Source organism: Manis javanica, chromosome 3 (genome assembly GCF_040802235.1).
Source record: "Manis javanica isolate MJ-LG chromosome 3, MJ_LKY, whole genome shotgun sequence".
In the NCBI taxonomy this organism is placed as follows: Eukaryota; Metazoa; Chordata; class Mammalia; order Pholidota; family Manidae; genus Manis; species Manis javanica.
The window spans coordinates 104,642,185-104,660,299 of record NC_133158.1 but is presented as its reverse complement, the minus strand read 5'-3'; the positions used below and the strand labels follow the sequence as shown (position 1 = coordinate 104,660,299).

Genomic DNA, 18,115 nt, shown 5'->3' with positions numbered 1-18,115 from the left:
GATTCCCTGTGGGCAAACCCTACCTGATGACAACCTAGTTCAAATAACTAGGTTCTGATTTTGCTCATTGGTGTTGGAGTCCCAGCCTTGATCCCCACTTGGCACAACAAATTCAACAGAATGGCCTTAGTTTCCATCAAGCACTGCAGTTCCACCTGTCAATCCTTGTCCTACTGCCTGGTCAGAGGAAAACTGGGCAAAGACATAGACAAACTAGATGACACTCTGCTTCTTCCTGACTGCCAGAATTCACTAGTGTACACATTCCTTCCTACTCTTTAAATTAAAACTCAACTTTGCTAAAGATCTCCCCAGTTAATAGGACAATTTGTGTTTTAATGTAATATTCTGATTCATCTGTGCTATATGGTATATGCATACAAATAAGTTTATAGGATCTATAAGGTGTCTTCCTTCTGTTTCCCTTATTTTATATCTTAAAAAATTATAGGACAATTTATTTTCATTACAGAAATATTTACATTCCACTTCCAATGGGTCCTTAACCAACAGGATTCTGATGTTATGTAAAACATGATTTAATTTAAAAAAAATCAGTATGCACACAACTGAACTATAAAAGTTAAGGTTACATTCTAGTGCTTTTTGCTTTTGTTGGATTCATACAGACAACATCTAAAATCCAAGTTCCCTTAGCATGAAAGGCCTTTAACAATTATTTATCTACATTTCTATCACTCCTTCACATGGCTTTTTGTCTTTCTAGATGTCTTAATGTCCTTATCCTTTCCTTTGCCCTGTCTTTGCCTACCATACATGTGCTTATCTTCCAAGATGAAGCTCAAATGGCAACACCTTGGTAAATCTTTCCAGCACTCCCTTTTGTAGAATAAAGTGCCTCATTCCCTTGGCTACAGGGTCTGTATCTGGATTATAGTATGGTATGTTATAGTATGACTGAAAGGGAAATATTTCTTAGGTCCCTGCTGGTAAAGTCTAATACTTAAAAACATACAAATATTAAGTCTAGACTTTACAAATTAAATACAGAAAACTAAAACATGATGAAATTCAACTACCAGTAGTAATTTAATATACAGCCAAATCACAGTTCACAGTGCACTCATGCTACCTACTACTGTGGTCCATGTTCTTTTGAATCTTAAGAAGAGTCAGTTGTCCCAGAACTTTACTTTGTCAGATAGCTAAAACTCAGTTCATTAAGTGCATCAAACATTATTTGAACTTTGTTTGGCATAAAAAAAAACCCTATTTTATTTTAATATTTAATGATGAGTATAGCTTTCCCACTTCAAAAAAATTCTAATGACAATGTTAAAATTCTGATATGTCCATTAATATGATGTTTGCTTATTTAGATATCATTAAATACCTTGTATATTCAAAAGAAAGATATTGGCTATCTCTTCATCCATATGCAAATTTTCCTTCATATTAGTACAAAGACATTATTTAATAACTATAATAATCTGTTGACTGTTAAATATTACAGACACCAAACCAACCAGTACTTTATGTTATTCCACTAGGTTCCTACTGAATGAATCAGTGCTTTTATCCTTTTATTTAATGATCATTACAAAAATAATTACATTATCTCCAATTTATATGCTGAGACATTAAAGTATAAATTTAAAATAACCTGAATTCCAAATTGTGACAAAATCAAGTAAGTTATTAAGCATGACGTTATAGGTTGCAGAAGCATATAATAACACCTATAACATGAAGTCATGAAAGTCAGTATCCTAGAAATGGATTATTAAAAAAAATTTGTCATAAGAATTTACTGGATATTCTTCTGATGCACAGAAATGTTCAAACTTAGTAGGATGCTGTGATATTTTACCATGTTTCAAGAGTCTGTCTGTAAAGTCACAGCAGCACTATGGAGCATAAATAGCTTTAAAGAATTAGGCGAATAAACTATAAAGTAGGCTGACTTTTATACTGGTCCATATATAGCTATAATTTAAATAGTTTTGAATATTGTTTGAAGAGTTGAGTAATAACAGAAGTTTCCAAGACCCCACATACAACTTTATATTATGAAAACCTATCCTATTAAGAAGTCAAATTGAGTTTATTAATACATAAATAAGAATTTACATCTACAATGGGAAATATAATGCACTGCAAATTAAAACATTATGAAACACAAGATAACCATCATTCTATCATCCGTTTACTCTTCTAAACACCATTCATTCATTCAACCAATAGTTGATAATTATCTACTATTTCCAAAAGAGCATAGTGTTTTATGTGATGTGAAACTGGGTAAGTTGTTAATTGTGCTCTTAAAGTTGATTAAAATGTTAAAGTTTCTCTAAAACCTAAGGATTTTGGAAATTCCTTTAGAGTGGCCAAACATATAAATATGGGTAATTTATAGAGTTAATTATATTTCACAGTTTTCTATTTTAAATTTAAAAAGTACACTCTTTTTCTTTCTGTCTTTGCCCAGTGTAAAGCACAAATGCAGTCCCCCACTGCCACAAATTATGCAGTCTGGTTTCCCGCATTTGGGGAAATTGCACAGGTCAGCACATCCGGAGTGCAATGGATGAGCCTCAACCTGGAAAAACCGCCTTCCTGATCATGGTTTCTCCTCTGCCAGGTAAGTATAAAAGTATAGTCTTCTAACATCATCATTTACTAAAAATTCTCTAAACTTGAAACAATATTTAAACAAGATGTAATTTACATAAAAAGCAGTAGGTCTCAAGAAAGTTAAGGCACATCAGAATGATGTGAGAAACTTGAAAAGAAAGTACATGTCTAGAATATATTAGAGCATATTCTAATTCAATCAGTGTGTCAGACACTAATAAATTGAAATATAATTTTAAAGGTCCACAGTTGATTAGTCCACAGTTCTGACATGCTGAAGAAGATAGCAACACTGAGTTGTAAACTACTGAACACTGTTTTTTAAGAAAATTATGATTAAAAAGGCTGAAGGCATATGTAGGAAATAAAATAATGTTCAGTTTTAGTATTAAATTATATGAGTTTTTATCACTTCGTGAAATACTACCAATTTGACATCATTAAAGTAGATTATATGAACAAGAAATGGATGTTTCCCATCAGATACAGGGTATGTACATGCAATCATATAGATAGATACAAACACATACATACCCACACATGTATATATATAAATTTAAATACATCATTTTATACAAACCTCCATCAAATATCACACATGGCTGTCATTACAAAGAATGATATATGTGCTTATAAAAAGGAAAGCTAGGATTTAAAGTAGATAAAAGAAAGATGGGATGTGCAGGTAACTATTATCAAAGGATAAGTCCTATATGAATGTAGAAATTACAGTCAGGAGAGCTACAGCAGTTCCTTGCTTCATGTAACAACCCAAAAAGCAGTTAGGAAAAATGTTTGCCAGGTGGTTGCATGCAGTGATATGAATAAACTGACAATATAACACTTTTCCTAAAATCTTTTGCTATATGTTACAGAGCACTAGTCTAATAAAGGTTATTTCAAATAAAGTGGACAATTTCATCCAGTCTATGCAAATATGCATGGCAGACCTAAGAGGTCCATTTTAACCTTAGTGCTGCAGTTAGAGGACTCCATCAGATTACTGGTTAGAATCCACATCTGATATCCAGTGTGGCCTTTTCTCCAACTGTAAAAGTTACCTCAGGGTTTAAAATGTTATTTCAGAAAAAAAGAAGTGAACAAAAGAAGGTTCTAAATAAATCCCTTTGTTCTAATTGATTTATGTGAATTATGTAGCACAAGGTTATAGAATGTGTGTTTATTATCAAATATAACAAAGCTATTGGAAATTTCAAAGATAAAATATGGCCATATCTGCAGTAACTGTCTCAGGTACCATAAATAGCCACTTTCTATATATTTTTTGTTTGCATGGTTCTCTCTGAATAACTATCATGCTTAGATGTTAGTAGTAGTAGATGTAAAAGTCAGAGATTAAAGGTAAAATGTAAGAAACAAAGAAGACAATAGTAGATTCACTTTTAAAGAATAATTATGACTCAGTAAGTACCCACATTTCAAAAATGATGATGGCACATATGTAGTAACCAAGTATATCAGGAGATACTGCTGATACACAATAGACACTTATTGAATGAATAAACTTTCAGAGTTAAAACATGGCAAATATTTTTTGTTAATTAAAATCTTTTGTTAATTAATAAGAAGTAACACAAACAAAAGTAATGGGTATAAGTAATTTTAAATTGGTATGGTCCAAAGGGAGAACTCATAGAAAATAAACACTAGTAAACTTAATTCCAAAACAAGCTTCTACCTTTATAAATCAACCAATTTTGAATCTCACTGACAGAACAAAAAAAAAATCAGGAAAACCTTTAAATTCCATTTGTTTCAAATTCCAAGAATTATTCCAGGCAATAACCAGTCACCTGTGAAGCCCTCACAGTCCTGCCTTGCCCAGGACCTCTGCAGTAGAACACCATCATTTCAAGTTTTTTTTCCTTTATTCATCAAGTATCGATTGAGCATCTACCATGTGTTAGGAAATGCTCTAGACTCTGAAGATTCAGGAATATATAATGCCAAATTTTTACCCAGAAAGGAGTCATATTACTAGGGGATTTATGAGCAATTAGAAACTACTCTGAGGTTATTACTGTTTTTATGAAACAATACCCCTAACCAACTTGAGACTGGCAAAATAACTGTCACTAAATCCATGAATAAGAAGTTTGAGCCCCTAACACAGCTTTCAGAAAATTGTTCTAGAGTATGGAGGCTAGTTCTTTAGATTTCCTAAGTGAAATATGCAAGAACAAGTAAATAAATAAATAAGCAGATATTCAGCTGGTTATTAACAAGAAAGACAAGAAAACAAACAACAAACAAAGAAACAAAAACCAGAGCTGTGAGGAGCCAATTAACTTAAAGTAAAACTACTCTTACACAGGAGTCCTTAATATTGGTACTTTTTAAAAAATTGTTGTGTCAATGACTCACTGAACACCATGATAACTGTTTCATAATTATAATTTAAATAAAATATAAACATTAAATACATGTAATATGCATAATACAATTAAATTTTGCATATAACATGCATTTACAAATTATATAAAAATATAAATAAAAAAATAAATGCAATATTAACTATAAATAAAAGAGTTCCAAAATATCAATTATATTTAAATAGAGTTCAATACATGAAATCCTGAGTGTTCTTGGACACCAGGTTAAAGTCTGCACCCTTCAGTACCCTCCGTTAATCAGAGACAAAGAGTTGGCACTTGTGATTACCACAGAATCAAATAATTAGATCCAATATTAATCTGATAAGAAAGATGGAAGAATGCAATATACATTTCAGAATGTTACCTTTTAGAAACCAATCAAAAGCTGTTGGCTTCAACCAATGGAAACAGAAATCTGAGGGTGGGTATATCTCCTCAAGGAATTAACATGGGCATCCAGGGATGAGAAGCACTGCTTTACATTATCTACTTCACTGCAGTTTGGGAGATTAAAATAATGTATATTAAAAATTACTAGGTGAACCACATTGTGTATACAGTTGAAGGATCACAGATATCCACTTAGTGGATATTTAAACTGCCTGAGTCTTCCAGTTTCGCTTTCTTCTCAATAATGCTTCCTTTAAATCAATTAATCATACAAAGATACCACTATTGTCTTTTTCTATCAGAAAAATGCCTGTGATCATTCGTTGTTATTGAGATCACTGAGCAGGATATCTGATTATTGAGCAGGATCCTTAGGTTTTAAACCTGCTGTTCTAGAATTATGGCCTTCACCTGCTCATCACAGGAAATGTCATCTGTCTCATTAAGAGGCATTCCTTGCTAAAAGGGAAAGGGAGAGGTGGAGCCAAGATGGCGGCGTGAGTAGGAAAGTGGGAATCTCCTCCCAAAAACATACATATTTTTGAAAATACAACAAATACAACCAATCCTAAAAGAGAGATCAGAAGACACAGGACAACAGCCAGACTACATCCACACCTGCGAGAGCCCAGCGCCTGGTGAAAGGAGTAAGATACAAGCCCCGGCCCAGCGGGACCCGAGGCCCCTCACCCCAGTTCCTGGCAGGAGGAGAGTAGTCAGAGCAGGAGGGAGACGGAGCCCAGGACTGCTAAACACCCAGCCCCAGCCATCCGCACCAGAGCGCAGACACAGTGCATGCGTGGAGGGCTGGAAACTAGGGAAACAGGGCAAACAAGACCTCTGAGCAGGTCCCAAAGCCGGTACCCCTGTGACAAAGAAAAGCGAGTGGATTTTGAAAGTCTTCAATGGTCAGGGACGCCACAGCTGGATGGAAACAACCCAGGTCACAGTCCAGCAGCTGGAAATACCAGGAAAATCCCAGCACACTAACACCCTGGGCAACAGCTCTGAGACCCCTCATGGAGGTAAACAGCCAAACAGCCCCCATCCATTACCCCTCCGGGGCCCTGCCAAAGCAGAGAAGCAGCCTGAGGGTGGCCACACACTCAGCAAGGGAGCTTCCTCTATACTGGCCAGACAAGATACAAAGACCCAGTCTACACGCAATTCCCCAACACAAGCCACTAGGGGTCGCAATTGTCCCAGTAAATAACGGCCAGGAGCCAAGTGGAAAGCTGATAGATGTGTCAATAGCACACAAATGCACTGATCAACATGAAAAGGCAAAAAAATTGGATCCAGACAAGACCAACCCAGACAGCTTCAAAATATGCTACATCTTCCCCTGAGAAGGAACCTGCGGAGATAGATTTAACCAGTCTTCCTGAAAAAGAATTCAAAACAAAAGTCATAACCATGCTGATGGACTTGCAGAGAAATATGCAAGAACTAAGGAAGGAGAATACAGAAATAAAACAAGCTCTGGAAAGACTTCAAAACAGAATGGATGAGATGCAAGAGACCATTAATGGACTAGAAAACAGATAACAGGAACACAGAGAAGCTGATGCAGAGAGAGATAAAAGGATCTCCAGGAATGAAAGAATTCTGAGAGCTGAGGGACCAATCAAAATGGAACAATATCTGTATTATAGGGGTACCAGAAGAAGAAGAGAGAGAAAAAGGGATAGAAAATGTCTTTGAAGAAATGATTGCTGAAAACTTCCCCAAATTAGGGGAAGAAATGGCCTCTCAGACCACAGAGGTACACAGAACTCCCATGACAAGGGATCCAAGGAGGGCAAGACCAAGACACATAATAATTTAAATGGCAAAGATCAAAGACAAGGACAAAGTATTAAAGGCAGCCAGAGAGAAAAAAAAGGTTATCTATGAAGGAAAACCCATCAGGCTATCATCAGACTTCTCAACAGAAACCCTACAGGCCAGAAGAGAATGGCATGATATATTTAATGCAATGAAACAGAAGTGCCTCGATCCAAGACTACTGTATCCAGCACGATTATCATTTAAATATGAAGGAGGGATTAAACAATTCCCAGACAAGCAAAAGTTGAGGGAATTTGCCTCCCACAAACCACCTCTACAGGGCATCTTACAGGGACTGCTCTAGATGGGAACACTCCTAAAAAGAGCACAGAACAAAACACCCAACATATGAAGAAGGGAGGAAGAGGAATAAGAAGGGAGAGAAATAAAGAATCATCAGACCGTGCTTACAATAGCTCAACAAGTGAGTTAAGTTAGACAGTAAGATAGTAAAGAAGCTAACCCTGAACCTTTGGTAACCACAAACTTAAAGCCTGCAATGGCAATAAGTACATACCTTTCAATAATCATCCTAAATGTAAATGGACTGAATGCACCAATCAAAAGACACAGAGTAATAGAATGGATAAAAAAGCAAGATCCATCCGTATGCTGCTTACAAGAGACTCACCTCAAACCCAAAGACATGCAAAGACTTAAAGTCACGGGATTGAAAAAGATATTTCATGCAAACAACAGGGAGAAAAAAGCAGGTGTTGCAATACTAGTATCAGACAAAACAGACTTCAAAATAAAGAAAGTAATAAAAGATAAAGAAGGACATTACATAATGATAAAGGGCTCAGTCCAACAAGGTGATATAACCATTATAAATATATATGCATCCAATACAGGAGCACCAACACATGTGAAACAAATACTAACAGAACTAAAGGAGGAAACAGAATGTAATGAATTCATTCTGGGGGACTTCAACACACCACTCACTCCAAAGGACAGATCCACCAGACAGAAAATAAGTAAGGACACAGAGGCACTGAACAACACACTAGAACAGATGGACCTAATAGACATCTATAGAACTCTACATCCAAAAGCAACAGGATACACATTCTTCTCAAGTGCACATGGAACATTCTCCAGAATAGACTACATACTAGGCCACGATAAGAGCCTCAGTAAATTCCAAAAGATTGAAATCCTACCAACCAACTTTTCAGACCACAAAGGCATAAAACTAGAAATAAAATAAACTGTACAAAGAAAGCAAAAAGGCTCACAAACACATGGAAGCTTAACAACACGCTCCTAAATAATCAATGGATCAAAGACCAAATTGAAATGGAGATCCAGCAATATATGGAAACAAAGGACAACAACACACAAAGCCCCAACTACTGTGGAATACAGCAAAAGCAGTCTTAAGAGGAAAGTATATAGCAATCCAGGCATATTTAAAGAAGGAAGAACAATCCCAAATGAATGGTCTAATGTCACAATTATCGAAATTGGAAAAAGAAGAATGAATGAGGCCTAAGGTCAGCAGAAGGAGGGACATAATAAAGATCAGAGAAGAAATAAATAAAATTGAGAAGAATAAAACAGCAAAAATTAATGAAACCAAGAGGTGGTTCTTTGAGAAAATAAACAAAATAGATAAGCCTCTAGCTGGACATATTAATAGGGAAAGACTGTCAACACAAATCAACAGAATCAGAAACGAGAATGGAAAAGTCACGAGGGACCCCACAGAAATACAAGGAATTATTAGAGAGTACTATGAAAACCTATACATGGAAACAAGCTGGAAAACCTAAAAGAAATGGACAACTTCCTAGAAAAATACAACCTTCCAAGACTGACCCAGAAAGAAACAGAAAATCTAAACAGACCAATTACCAGAAACAAAATTGAAGCGGTAATCAAAAAACTACCAAAGAACAAAAACCCCGGAACAGATGAATTTAACTCGGAATTTTATCAGACATAAAGGGAAGACATAACACCCATTCTCCTTAAAGTTTTCCAAAAAATAGAAGAGGAGGGAATACTCCCAGTCTCATTCTATGAAGCCAACATCACCCTAATACCAAAACCAGGCAATGACCCCACCAAAAAAGAAAACTATAGACCAATATCCCTGATGAATGTAGATGCAAAAATTCTCAACAAAATATTAGCAAACCAAATTCAAAAATACATCAAGAGGATCATATACCTTGACCAAGTGGGATTCATCCCAGGGATGCAAGGATGGTACAACATTCGAAAATCCATCAACATCATCCACCATATCAACAAAAAGAAAGACAAAAACCACATGATCATCTCCACAGATGCTGAAAAAGCATTCGACAAAATTCAACATCAATTCATGACAAAAACTCTCAGCAAAATGGGAATAGAGGGCAAGTACCTCAACATAATAAAGGCCATATATGATAAACCCAAATCCAACATCATACTGAACAGCGAAAAGCTGAAAGCTTTTCCTCTGTGATCGGGAACAAGAGAGGGATGCCCACTATCCCCACTGTTATTCAACATAGTACTGGTGGTCCTAACCACAGCAATTAGACAAAACAAAGAAATACAAAGAATCCAGATTGGTAAAGAAGAAGTTAAACTGTCACTATTTACAGATGATATGATATTGTACATAAAAAACCCTAAAGACTCCACTCCAAAACTACTAGAGCTAATATCAGAGTTCAGCAAAGTTGCAGGATACAAAATTTCACACAGAAATCTCTGGCTTTCCTATCACTAACAATAAACTAATAGAAAGAGAAATCAGGAAGACAATTCCATTCACAATAGCATCAAAAAGAATAAAATACCTAGGAATAAACCTAACCAAGGAGGTGAAAGACTTATACCCTGAAAACTATAAGACACTCTTAAGAGAAATTAAAGAGAACAATAACAAATGGAAACTCATCCCATGCTCCTGGCTTGGAAGAATTAATATCGTCAAAATGGCCATCCTGCCCAAAGCAATATACAGATTTGATGCAATCCCTATCAAATTACCAACAGCATTCTTCAATGACCTGGAACAGTAGTTCAAAAGTTCATATGGAAACACCAAAGACCCTGAATAGCCAACGCAATCCTGAGAAGGAAGAATAAAGTGGGGGGATCGCGCTCCCTAACTTCAAGCTCTACTACAAAGCCACAGTAATCAAGACAATTTGGTACTGGAACAAGAAGAGAGCCACAGACCAGTGGAACAGATTAGAGACTCCAGACATTAACCCAAACATATATGGTCAATTAATATTTGATAAAGGAGCCATGGACATACAATGGGGAAATGACAGTCTCTTCAACAGATGGTGCTGGCAAAACTGTACAGCTACATGCAAGAGAATGAAACTGGATCACTGTCTAACCCCATACACAAAAATAAATTCGAAATGGATCAAAGACCTGAATGTAAGTCATGAAACCATAAAACTTTTAGAAAAAAACATAGGCAAAAATCTCATGGACAAAAACATGAGTGACTTCTTCATGAACATATTTCCCCAGGCAAGGGAAACAAAGGCAAAAATGGCAAAATGGGACTATATTAAGCTAAAAAGCTTCTGTACAGCAAAGGACACTATCAATAGAACAAAAAGGTATCCTACAGTATGGGAGAATATATTCAAAAATGACAGATCCACTAAAGGATTGACATCCAAAATATATAAAGAGCTCACATGCCTCAGCAAACAAAAAGCAAATGATTCAATTAAAAAATGGGCAGAGGAGCTGAATAGACAGTTCTCTAAAGAAGAAATCCAGATGGCCAACAGGCACATGAAAAGATGCTCCACATCGCTTGTCATCAGAGAAATGCAAATTAAAACCACAATGAGATATCATCTCACACCAGTAAGGATGGCCACCATCCAAAAGACAAACAACAATAAATGCTGGCGAGGTTGTGGAGAAAGGGGAGCCCTCCTACACTGCTGGTGGGAATGTAAATTAGTTCAACCATTATGGAAAGCAGTATGGAGGTTCCTCAAAATACTCAAAATAGAAATACCATTTGACCCAGGAATTTCACTTCTAGGAATTTACCCTAAGAATGCAGCACTCCAGATTGAAAAAGACAGATGCACCCCTATGTTTATCGCTGCACTATTTACAATAGCCAAGATATGGAAGCAACCTAAGTGTCCATCAGTAGATGAATGGATAAAGAAGATGTGGTACATATACACAATGGAATATTACATAGCCCTAAGAAAAAAACAAATCCTACCATTCACAACAACATGGATGGAGCTAGAGGGTATTATGCTCAGTGAAATAAGCCAGGTGGAGAAAGACAATTACCAAATGATCTCACTCATATGTGGAGTATAAGAACAAAAAAAACTGAAGGAACAAAACAGCAGCAGAAGCACAGAACCCAAGAATGGACTAATAGTTACCAAAGGGAAAGGGACTGGGGAGGACGGGTGGGAAGGGAGGGATAAGCATGGGAAGAAAAGAAAGGGGGCATTACGATTAGCATGTATAGTGTTGGGGGGACACAGGGATGGCTGTGCAACACAGAGAAGACAATTAGTGATTCTACAGCATCTTAGTATGTTGAAGGACAGTGACTGTGAAGTTAGTGACAAGTAGTGATTTTACAGCATCTTACTATGTTGATGGACAGTGACTGTGAATGGGGATGTGGGGGGAACTTGGTGAAGGGGGGAGCCTAGTAAATATAATGTCCTTCATGTAATTGTAGTTAATGATACCAAAATAAATAAAATAAAAAAATAGGGAAAGGGAGCCGCATATTTAGACGTCATGAACTTTGGGGTAATCTTGTCTTTAGGTATTGATCAACTATTTCAGTCAGTCTAAAAACAAGTTCTTTGGAACTAGGGACCATATCACATTCAGAGTCTTATTTCTCACATCTTCTAATACAAACTTATAAATCATAAACATGTATGGTAAATAAATGGGATGAAAATGGAAAAACTGTTTTCTTATAGAGGTGGACCTAATTATTTCCACTTACAGTATATCAGCAAGTATCAATGAAATCCAATTATACTCCATTTTCATTACGTTCTTCCAAAAAACTGTTTAGTAGGTAAAAATTACATTAGAATAATAAAAATGTATTCTACAATCATTGACTCATTACTATACACTCTGATATAGTTGGAGAATAAGTATCTATGGACACATTATCACTGGACTCTGAATTTAGTCTAAAGCTAGAAGAGCACAGGATAACACATACACACACAAATTTGAAAGATTGATTTTATTCCTCAAAGATGGGTTCAAAATGTTGTTGGGAAGATTGAGGTTGAAAGAAGTTAAGGACTGCATTGATTAGAAGATTTTTTTTAGAACAATCACATTTTGAGTCTTGTCACCAATTTAGCCAAATCATAGCCTGATAAATAGGATACAGCATTACAAGTTAAACAGCATATACATTGCTTAAAGATGTAATCTGCACTTTCTGTGTATCTGACTTCCTGTTCCAGAAATTTCTAAGGCTTCACAAATTGTACTTGACAGTTTTATCTGGCCACTTACTGTTTTCTGTTTTATCTCTTAGAACTGGAAAAAATATAGCTAGAAAAACTACTGATGGAAAATAATGAAGATTTCAAATTTCTTACTGGTATGGTGGTGCCTCATTTGGCATTCCCAGAACCTACTCCTGAGGGTTGATGGACTACGTGAGTCATGCGGCTTCTCAGAACCATCGTGCAGTGTTTCCTGGTATGTAGTAAGTGTTGAACCAATGTAAGTTCATTTCATTGTTATCCAAAGCAAAGCACCCCTCTTCAAAGTACATTTTCTATTTATCCTCTCAAGGCACTGTTATTAGGGGTTAAGCCAGGATTTCATAGAGACAGTTATTGGATCTGTCAGCTAAGTTAGCCCAGTCTCAACTCTGCCTTTGTTATTCTTTCCTGTCTTTTAAGGTCTGCTTCCTTGAAGATAAGCAAAAAATAAATAAATTGAGACATTATATTACCAATCCCTTAGATTTGGGGGAGCTGTCTTGATGTAGTAGCAAAGCAAGATATTGAGCTAATACATATACAATGAAACTATGAAAAATTGAATTACCCTAGAGTTTTATTTTCTCTTTAATGGATACTTATTACAGTATATAAATCATTGTATAAATACTGTGGAATATTCAATGGGCCAGACTCTAATTATGAAGTGTTTTGTCCAACAGGAGACATGAAATGTGACATAAAATAGCTCACATAACATAAGCATTTATAGGAATTTTAGACAATGATACAACAGAAAGACAAGTTTGTAGAATAAAACTTTACACACTATCTGACATATATTTTATCCTATTATACTGAAAACAATTCCTATGAAGTAGTGTATGTGTGTTTCTTGTATATATGTTAGTTTTATTCTATAATTATTTTGTTTTCTATTGAGATAATATTGGTTAGGTCCATCTTCTGAATGAGGCCATCAAACTTAAGGTTAAAGGTGGAATGTCAGCTTTCTATGTTTGCAATTCCTTTTGTTTTATCCCTAAGATGATAGGTAAAAACATTTTTTAATGTTCCGTTCTGGCCTCTAACATTTATATTCACTAAGAAATTAGCTATCAAATATCTGTTATGTGTCAAGCTTTGTGCTGTTGATCTGGGGTGTATTGTATACCATATATAGAGGAGCACAGGCAAGCTTATAGCCACACTGGGCAGGAGCCTTAAAGAACACAGTGCCTTTTTCTGCTCCCATGTCTTCAGATCAGCAGTTATTATCAACAGAACCTTGAGAAGAAAGATAATTGAGGACAAAAGTCAGAGTGGTAAAAATCATTTCCCCCCATTGCTATCCTTGGATGGACAACATTTGATTTTATTAAGTGAACTAGCAGATTTACTCACAACTTCCAAAGCATTTTGATCTTTCTAGAAGGTCACTCTCTATTCATGGTATGAAAGCACTAATTCAATGCATTTTGACATAGTTTTCTTCCCAGTAAAATGCATTCTGGCTAAATTGAAACAACATATTCTTTTTCTTTGTATTCTGTATGATTATTCTAAATCAAAGTAAATAGGAAAGAGAAACTTACACTAACTTTAATTGTATCAAAATGCAAATAGAACAAATGATATTATAAATGTAAAAGAGAACAGGTGTCCACAGGGAAATATATATTTTTAAAAAATTAAGTAAATTCTCCTTGAGTGGTAGGAAGCAATTGAAAAAACTCTTAAGAATATATATATTCCTTATACTCTCTATATAAAGTATATATACTTTGCAGTATATATGTATTATACTACATGCATTCATATATATTATAACCTTATATATAATACATATACTTTATATAAAATCTAAAGGATATATATATACATAAAACTGATTGTTTCCACATACATTAATCCCCACAATCCTCACAGGAGTGATATGAACCAGGTAAAGTGGGCAGTATTAGTACTAATATAATTTAACAGAAAAAAAGACCAAAGCATGGAAAATATCAGTTATATTTCTAGTCACAGTAACCATGGAGACAACATTCAGAGCCATCTTCTGTCACCAAATGTGCAAAGCTTGTCATTTTACCATGCCTAACTGATATTTCAGTTGTATCTGAGTTCAAGAGAGCTTTTTACTTTTCCCTCAGAATTTTCCTGGAAATTCCTCCACACAGCCTACTGTGAGATCCTTACTGACTTCAGTCATTTTTATACTAACAAGTTGGAAGGAACTCGGCAAAATGTGTCCCTCATACAAAAATAGTGCAGAAATAATTTACATTAGACCTTACACAGTCATATTTTTGTTAGAAAATGTAGCATGTTAATCAGTTTAAGATTTGAAATTCCTGAATATTGCTTTATTTCTTTTCTTCCCCCACCACCCATAGCTTTATGCTTTGAAGATTTAACAGCAATGAGCCTTTCTTTTTGGTTCTAAAACATATTTTGTTTGTCTCACATTTTATTTTGATTGAATTTGAGTTTTTGAGGGGTCTTGTGCTCTCATGTTTCTGGCCCCTACACTGTCACTGCCACACTCGTATAATCTTGTCCTTAGTCTGATTCACTCAGTAAGTTGCCCACTGGGCTCCTGCTATAGTCTGAGTGTTTGTGTCCCCCTGAAATGCACATATTGAAATTCCAGCACCCAGCATGATGGTATCAGATGGTGAAGCTTTTGGGAGGTGAATAGATCATAAGTGGAGCCCTGCTCAATGTGATTATGTTACACGAGAGATCCTAGGAGCATCCTGCCCTCCTGCCACGTCAGGATAAAGGAAGTCTGCTGCCCACAGAGGGTCCCCACCTGACCAAGCTGGTGCCCTGATCTCGGACTTTCAGTTTCTGACAGTGTACCCAGTAAATCTGCTGCGTAGATGCCACTCCGTCTGTGGTATTTTGTATAGCAGCCCATATGGACTCAGACAGCTCCTAAAGAATTTACTCTTAAGATCCTAGGCTCTAGATAGTAAATTTGCCAAGAGTGCCATACTTCTTATGTCATAACTTGGATTTTCTGTGAGGCAGACTGCAAGACATATTTAGTCCAAAGGAAGACTCCTGTGGAAGAGAAGTGAGGAATGTGGGATTGGGTGGAGGAAAAACTCAACTGTGAGACTGGGTGAGGGCCCAGTGGGTTCAGCAAGCTTTGTGGGAGCTGTGGAACTGAAACGGCCCATGAGAGTCATCCTGCACTGGACTTCAGAGCTCAGGTCTCTTATTCCCACCTCGGTCAGTCATTAGATGCTGGCTGCCTCCAGAACATGCCGGGGGCTGAAGTGACTCTCCGGAGCTGAGCAATCCCTAAGCAGCTGACGGCTGAAGTCTATCATCTGATGAAGTCCCTAAAGCCAGAGCAGCAAGTCCTAGGGGGTGGAAGACGGTTCTCCATGTCCAATGCGCCAAATGGCCTTATTCAAGCCAGAGTGTATCTGGTTAGAATTCACATCACCTAGGTTCACACAAGCTTCACGCTCTAATTCAGTTGAAGATCTTCACACTTAGATCCAGTTGAAGATGACTGAGAATGTGAACTAGATTTTTAGAAGCCAGATTATTTTACTAATTTAAACACAGATATTAATCAATTCTATCAAAATTTTAGTCTTTCCATCTCCACTGGAAGTATGTAAGGTCAATTTAGATTACACAGTTTTACTTCACATTCAGTCATGTCCTTTCTAGGTCTGGCATATGTGAAGTATAAAATTGAGAAACATTGCTGGAGTCTGACAAACATTTCGTCTTCACACTCTGAATTGTTCATTCCAGCTACAGCAATAATATGTGCAACACTACACAGCCTGTCACATGCATATTGAAGAGTTAGTTGATCAAACGAACATCAGAATAATTTTTATTTAATATCTTTTAAGTCGTTATCTAGATTTTGTTCTTTACTTCTATAAAAATATAAGCTAATGATAATATTTAGAATTTCATGCCTCCAGGATGATTTACTACAGACAGAATCCCATGTCGTAATAGGAAGGAAAGCATAATGATTTTGAAAAGAATGTATGCACCATCAACTAATTACTTTTCTTTTTGAGTCTGTTTTTTAACTGAATAATTTGGGTTCTTACGTATGTGTTTCTGTACAGATATTTAAGAGTAGGATAAAATATCTGAAGCTTTCCTGTAGAACAATTTTTTTTCTTAAAGGCAAAAGTACAGAATACTTCTTAATTCAGATTTATTCTTTTTTCTTGCATTCCATACTTTAGGACACTAAGTAAGTATAACGGTTCCAGTATCTCAACAATTTTATACATTCATTCACATTTATTTCCTTCTGTCTCTATTTGTTTGTCTACTGAAATACAGCAATAAAAATGAATGATGTTTGTTACTGCTCTCTCTTCCTTTATTGCCTCAGTGGTTTCGGTGAAATGTGTTCTCTTGCCCTAACAATATCACTTCTCTCCTTTCATTATCGTCAAGGACACCTCGAGTCTCAGTTTTCTCACTTTCAAAATGGGGTTCAGCTCTCATTCATTATTCATATTCTAAAATACTGAATTAAATTGTATATAAGCTTGCATTTATTATTTTAATTTTGCAAATTCTCAATACCATAATGACTAATAAAGTTTATTACTATTATTAGGCTCTGCAGAGATACCTGAGTGTGTAACAGAGCAGTGAGGATGACACTGAGTCTGCTCCTTTCGAGCTAAACAACTTTGGACAAGTTAACTAAACTCTGTTTCTCTGTCTCAGTTCTCTCATATTTAAAATGGGAGTTATACTTACCCATTAAGAAAATTAATGAATAATAGATGAAAGAGCTTCAGTCAAGTCCTATTAGACTATTTACCTATTACACTATTAGAACTCAGCAACTCTGATTATAAATGGTGCCAATGTATATATGCCAAAATGTATGTGTGTATGTATTTATATCCATACATTAAAGTAATTGTAGCCTGGAATGCTTTTCTGATAAATTAGAGAAATGACCAATGGTATAGTAAAGTAAGGGAAAACCATATGCTAATTATAATTATGATTTTAATAAAAGAAAAATTAGAGCTATTCACTAAGGTCAGAATCTGATCTATTAAAGGCCAAAATTATACATTAGGAACCTATCTTAAATGATAAACTTACATGTTGTTGTTTTTATTATATTTTATCTTTTCTTTGTTTAATTTGTTTTGGAAAACTGTGGTCTTCTCACATGAAAGAGAAACACATATCGCATATAACATAATTCACTACAAAACAACCACTAGGATAAATACATTTTAAGCTCCATATCAATATTTAGTGATAACTACATTTCCCTTTAAATTTGAAATAATTTCTCAAGAATTCCAGTATATAGAGAACTTCTAAATACAACTGTGATATTAGCTATCATGAAAATATATATCTTCACTTGTTTTTGGTCATTCATTGAGGTTTCTCACATTTTGGTTCATCTTCACTGCCACAGTGATC

The 18,115-nt window shown here is 35.7% G+C and overlaps 1 protein-coding gene and 1 non-coding gene across 4 annotated transcripts in view; both read right to left on the bottom strand.

Annotated features, from left to right (window-relative positions):
- NCAM2 (neural cell adhesion molecule 2) overlaps positions 1–18,115 on the bottom strand; it is a 508,052-nt gene that overhangs the window by 273,967 nt on the left and 215,970 nt on the right. The window lies entirely within an intron of this gene.
- LOC118971406 (U1 spliceosomal RNA) lies at positions 2,447–2,610 on the bottom strand. The gene has a single exon (XR_005059823.2). It is a non-coding gene; the product is annotated as a U1 spliceosomal RNA (small nuclear RNA).